Raw genomic sequence first — 6,596 nt, 5'->3', positions numbered from 1 at the left:
GATGCACGAACAGTTACCCCTACACCGCTTAACTGTATGCTTTTATATCAATCCAGAAATCGAAAGCAAAATCATTGTTTGCCATTACCGATATATGTACATTACTAAATAATAAAACAGTGCACCAGACGAGACGGAGAGCCACGTTGTTAATATAAATAGAAGACAAATATTACTGACTCATGGTTATAAATTACAACAGCGCCATTGACTGGCAAAGCGCAGTAGTGCTGCCAGAGACATATGAAAAAATCTATTAAATCTATTAAGCAGGTTAAAACTGTTGTCCAGTTCACTTAACACATTTTAATCAAGTTCATTTATCTTTAGAGTCTTTGAACTACCAGTCGACCACTATTTATATTGTTATTGCCATTCGTATGTTTTGCAAATCATCGTCTAGATATAGAGATATACTTAACTGGTTTGTTTGCCGTTGTTCAGTACCGTCTAGGTAGTTTGCGGTACTGAGACTTGCTTTGTTAACTGGTTGGGATTTAGTTAAAAAAATGTTTTATGTGCTTACGAAATTACAATAAAGTGACATAATGAGTGAAATGGTTATGCTTAGAGAGATTAAAAGGAAAGAAATACTTCAGTCCATAGATATCAACAACAAAAAAACTTAATGAGGTAAATAATTCCAATCACAGATTAACACAACTAGATTATTTCAATGTATAAAAATATTTTAAGGTGGAGGCCCCAACGCAATTACTAAAACCTGCAATTTTCAAAAAGTTATCTTTTGCAGATTTTGTAATATCAAACGTGGTAGTTTCCAATGGGACTCCCTGTATATGATTTTAAAGGAGTTTTAACGATGATTTTATTAAAATTTATGATGTGTGAAAACAGTTTATCGTAGCGTAGTAATATATTATTTAACTCTGGCTGTAATAATTATAGTACAACCTCCAAACTGTTAAGACAATGTTAGTAAATTATGACTATAACAACCACGTCAAAACTATAGATTTTTTACTGTAACTGAACCACTGGTTTTTCTAATAGTTTAGTAGGTATTGGAATGGGATTAAATTTGTATTGAAATAGCACTCAAACTACCCAACTTTAACTCTAAAACCTGAATATTAAAAATGGTCCGTCCAGTCTAAAATAATATAAATAAAATATTTGCGTATAAAAATCTATATCTATAGATTTGATCAAATGCATTCATTCCAGCATGTAAAAAAATTCCTCGATCAAGAAAACCTCACAGTACATTAAAAAAAAGAGAACACGATTTTAGAAACTGTGGAATGATGTAAAGATAATAACATCCAATTTAAAAGATCAGAATTTGTCAGAAAGTCAACATGCTCTGTACTTTTCTTGGCAAAAACTAATGAAGTAATAGAGAAAAAGAGAGTCAAAGCAGCAAAAAACTGCCATGTTCAATCAACTCACTCCTGAACAAACTTTACCAATGAGCGATTTAAATAAATTAGTTGAAAATTCAACAACATCAGTGGACTTAAAATGGGACACCCTAACATCCTTACACTAAGAAATTTCAAAATGTTACGTTAATAGTCTCAAAATACTTACTATACTAGTACAAGAAACTACGTATCTAGATTGCCAAAATTCAGGAACAAATGAGACATCAAATCGAAATGTGAAATGTGTTACACTATACTTTTAAGAGGAAAGAGCCTTAAAAGACATCTCTCTGAAAGGAGTGGTTAGTATAGAAAATTATTTTGTCTAGAAGATATGTTTGAATGGATCATCAGAATGTATTAGAGATTGCTTACAATGTCTTTTCTAAATAAAAACTACTTCTTCTCTGTGATAACCACATATTAAAAATAACTTAATATTCAGTATGTCTATTGAAAACATTTTTGTGCAAATTTAAAATATTTGACGTTTAATGTTTGGTTTGATCCTACAGCCCAAAAGTGTCTCAAACACCAGTAGTACAAAGCGGTCACCCAACAAAGGGTTGAAAGACTTAAATCCTGGAAGGCTGACCAGTCCCAAGGGGTGTCTTTCAGCCGGAGCATTATTTAAAACCCTTTCGGTCCTTCGGATGGTCACTTTTCGATAATTGTTACGGACACCGTTGAATTGCTAATTTCGGTGCCAACTCCCTCGTGGGCAGAGAGTAAATTTGTCAACTCTTTATTTTGCTTAACGTTGACACAAAAGGGGCGGTTTCGGGCCGTTTGATTTTTATTTACCGTTTCTAAAGGCGCAATTTGCATAAATGTGCTAATTTGTTGCATTTGAACGTATAGTATTCGTATAATATGTTGAATGTTGGTCGACGACGCGACAAACTCCATTAAAGATATCATTAATAACGACTTAATTTATACAGTTAATGGATGCTCAACTGGCGCTAGTTCACTATTATAATAACATTCTAAAACAATCATTAACTACCTCTACTTACGTGTCTCTGTGTGACATCGAAGCTACTACAAACAAATTTTCACTTGTAATGCTCCGGTCATAATCAATCTCTTCAGTTTTTTCGATGACTGTGCAAAATCGGGCCGCTAATAGAATCACTTTGAATTATGGTAACTTTGAATAATTGTTTTATTACATTAAGGGCGCCTCGCCGAATCCTTTTGTGATTGATTCGTTTTTAATTTGGCGCAAAAACATTATTTACTGCCTCTTTTTTTTATTTTCAATCGTTTGATGTCGCTTAATAACGTAGATAGCTAATGACTATTTTATAGGAGCTATAGAAGTCAGGCCTTTACTTTTCTACAGCCTTTAATAATAACCAGGGCAAGCTCCCCGAAAAGCTTTTTTCTAAAACCCAATCGATCGGCACTGTTTTACAGAAATGTCAAACCTCACTCAAGTATTGCAAGTATCGTGAGGTTTTTTCTGGCGGCAAAAGGTCGGTCTTTTGTTTCGTGCCCTATGATGGAAAATGGTGAACCTTCGCCATTTTAGGTCGTCGTACGTAAAAATAGATCAGCCGAGCTCGTACTCCCTTGTAGAGATTGGCAGGGAGCCCAGGGGTAAGGGCGAAAGGGAAGGGACCGACCCATTGTGTGCTCAACCTCAAGAAGGGACGGATGTTAGAAGTCGTTTTTATTTTAATTTTTCTACACTGAGAGAAATAAGCTTTAGATGATAAAATCTTTGTTTAATACACACAAGACATCATTTACCTCTTTACTAACTTGTTTTTATTCCCTCAATTTATTGTTCTATATTCTCATTCATTTATTCTTTCATAATTTGTATTACAATCCTACTATAAAATATCACAATATTTTAACGTTATTCCTATTAGTTTTCTTTTACTGTTTTGAAAGAACAACTGTAGATATAGGCAAGTTGTGTAGAACACACTGAAAAATATGGGTAAAACACAACATTAGGCTTATAAGAATCTAATTATTTTAAAACGACTTATTATTTATATTCTTTTTGCATTTAAATCTGTTGTAAGTGCAATGTATATTTCTTGTTTTCAAAATTTTTATAAACCACAGTGAGTCAAGACTGAAAAATGTTAGAGTAAATCAGAATCAAGTAGAAAAGACCCAGTTATACAATCTACTGACTAATGGTTTATTTCCAAAATTAAGTTAACAGATATTAAAAATTAGACACTTTCTATTGCAGTTGCCCAACTTGAATAAAAATGTAGAATGGATTTTGCTCACGTTGTCTTGTTTCACCTTTTTGATGACGTAATCATAATATATAGAAAATATTAGACAATCTTTTTGTAGTATTCATTTTTTGCAACCAAAATCAGTTATTTTATGATGTTTTTTAAAGATGTTTGCATTGTTGCATAATTAAGAAGGTTAGCTGTCTAGTCGACTGTTGATATCACCGAGATACAGCTTCTTACAGCACAAAACACGTTTCTTAAACATAATTAAAATTCTTTAAGTTCACTTTTTGAATAACAGACATAATAAAATCTCCTTGAAAGGTTAAACTGATCAGTGCAATTGACAATTGAAAAAAAAGAGTCCAAAATTGCAATTTTACACATACTAGAGGAAGAATAGAATAATTTGAATAATGCTCGGTTCTTTGGATTCTTCTTCCTCCTTCTTCCTAGATGTGCTCCCTACTTTTTCTGACATTAATTTGCAAGTAAATATGCAAGTAAAATAAATAAATTACGTAAATAGAGGTAAGAATCTGTCGACCAAACGTTTTGATTTGTAAATTTTATTTTGCATAATGCTTATGGATAGTGATTTCAGTGATTTATTGCACGAAAAAGCAAACATAATGGTATATCAACCGTTTAATTCTAATTGAAAGTTATTGATTATGCTCAAAACGAACTATGTGTTGTTTGTAAAAAGGATAGTCAGTATATCCTGTTAAAATATGTGAATGTAAAACCAAAATTCAAACAATCGTCAAAAATTCAAAAAGTTTCTACCACAAACGACAATAAAACAGCATTATTATCATGATAATAAAATAGACTTTATAGCTGTTAAGTTGGAAGGAATGAATGGTAATGCCAGGCACATTTTTAACATTTTGTTGTGGCCATTGTCATTTTCCTGAAACTTTGACAATTTTTAAAAATTGTTGTAAGCTTTTTGGACATTTGTACAACTTCTGAGAGTTATAAAATATTTTTGAAAAATTCAGTGGCATTTAGGAGCATCTAGCATTTACAAAATGATTCTAAAGGCGCCTAACAAATTAAAGAAAAAACTGAAAGGTTTAAAAAGAAAATCCAGAACTACTGTAGGGTCAAAATTTTTGATTAGAGAACTATATCTCATTTAAAAACGGTATTGTTTGTTGAAAATGCGAAGAAAATGTAATTTTCTTTACATACACAAAAATAGCTAAATAGCGCAAGCTTTCATCTAAATGTTATTTAACTAATCAATTGACAATTGAAACCAAAAACAAGAAACTAATAAATATCCATATAACATGAATCCACTAAGGGACCATATATTGTGTCCAAAATGTTACATGATCTAATACCATAAACTAAAGAGTTTTTTCAAATTTAAGTTCTCAACAATTTTGATAAAAAAATGTATTTGGTTAATTATAAACCTTATTTGTAGCTGTTATTATTGAAACGGATAATTACAAAAGTATATAGAATGTTATGGTGTAAATATACAATTCAAAAATCAATTATATGGTTTTCAAACTATGTAATTCAATTTCATCGATTTTTTTCCATTAATGACCCATTTCCCTATTTAAGTTCCACTCACCTCATAAGTTTTAATATTTTATTGTGGTTGTTTTAAAAATAGTGCAATTATTATAAAAAAAACACTGTAGGTCAAAGAGGCTTTTTGTATAAAGTTAAGGTGAAGCATACAGTAGAAGGGAACAACTAATAAATGTAGTATATAAAATAAATAACTAGGAATTAATTCTTTAGCTATACCTTAACTAAAACTTAGGAGAAGGAGAATTATGTAAATTACTAAATAATTATTAATATGGTTTCTTTAAAGAAGTCATAATTTATGCAATTTATTTATTTCTTATTAGCCTAGTTCAATGTAGGGTAGATGTTTCTTTTATAGTTTTTCGGTTTAAAAACTCTAACAGAAATTCGCAATTTCCTTTGCTATTTCCCAACGTTTTTCGTCCATAAACCCTCCCATCGTGAAAGCAATTACCCACAGTCCCTAGTAAAACAGGAAATTGTCTTTCAGCACACACGAATATCAGAGAAAACGAGATTGGCAGGCAATCGTCCGGCGGTTTCTGGGAGTTCCCATGTGGAGCCGGCCCGCATGGACTCCCGCTGAATTCCAATAGTTATTGGCCTCTCGCTGCCATGGATTGAATATTTGATGCGTGTCTTTAATAAATGAGGGCCTTCACTTACAGTTTGACTCCCATCTATCAGACAACTCACCGACAACCCTTTATAGTCTGGTCGAGAAGTAGGCATTGGCCCTTATTCTTGATATTTTTTCAGGAGGGCTTCTAGCCAATTATTGTCTGACGCTTTTAATCTAGCTGGCCCTTCTTGCAAGCTTTCGGGATTATGTGTTTCATTAATTGTTTCCTTCACTTTTACTTCTGGGATTGCTGTAGGGGAATCCAGATTCTCCCTTAATTCTAGTCACGTCAGCAGTCTGGATGGGCCTCGTTCATTATGAATTTTCCACGGATTCACTGGGACTAAAATTAATTACAAAAACCGGAAAAAAGCACTTCTAGGACAACCAGAAAAAACTCATTAGTCATGGAACACGGTATGCATATTGAGATTCTGGCCGTACAAGATTATATTCAACTCTTTCCCAAAAATAGGCCATAAACCATCGGGTGGTACCTTTTTGGGTGGTGACTCTAAAAGTTTGAATAAAAGCCCAACCGCACAGCTATTTTGCAAAAGTGTGCAGAATATAAAGCGATTTCCTTACAGAAGGCAGTTTTGGAATACTACAATAGGTTTCGCAAATCTGAATAGAACGGTCAGAATTAGGATGGGGGTAGGATAATAAATACAATCAGTTATGCTTTAATAGGTGCCCTATTTTAAAACTGGGTTAAGGTAGAATGTTAAGTGATGGTTTGCTACACATTGACTAAAGCAATCTGAAGAAGACTCTCTCTCTGAACTGAAAAGTAAAGAAGCAAGAGAACTT

At 32.7% G+C, this 6,596-nt stretch overlaps 1 long non-coding RNA gene across 1 annotated transcript; it reads left to right on the top strand.

Annotated features, from left to right (window-relative positions):
* Window positions 1–306: 306 nt before the first annotated feature.
* On the top strand, window positions 307–893 carry LOC145731348 (uncharacterized). The gene is made up of 2 exons (XR_014178790.1): window positions 307–633; window positions 697–893. It is a non-coding gene; the product is annotated as an uncharacterized LOC145731348 (long non-coding RNA).
* Window positions 894–6,596: the final 5,703 nt, after the last annotated feature.

Source organism: Ips typographus, linkage group LG6, assembly GCF_016097725.1.
Source record: "Ips typographus isolate SLU linkage group LG6, UJ_Ityp_2.0, whole genome shotgun sequence".
Taxonomy (NCBI): domain Eukaryota; kingdom Metazoa; phylum Arthropoda; class Insecta; order Coleoptera; family Curculionidae; genus Ips; species Ips typographus.
This window is presented reverse-complemented; position numbering and strand designations above follow the sequence as displayed.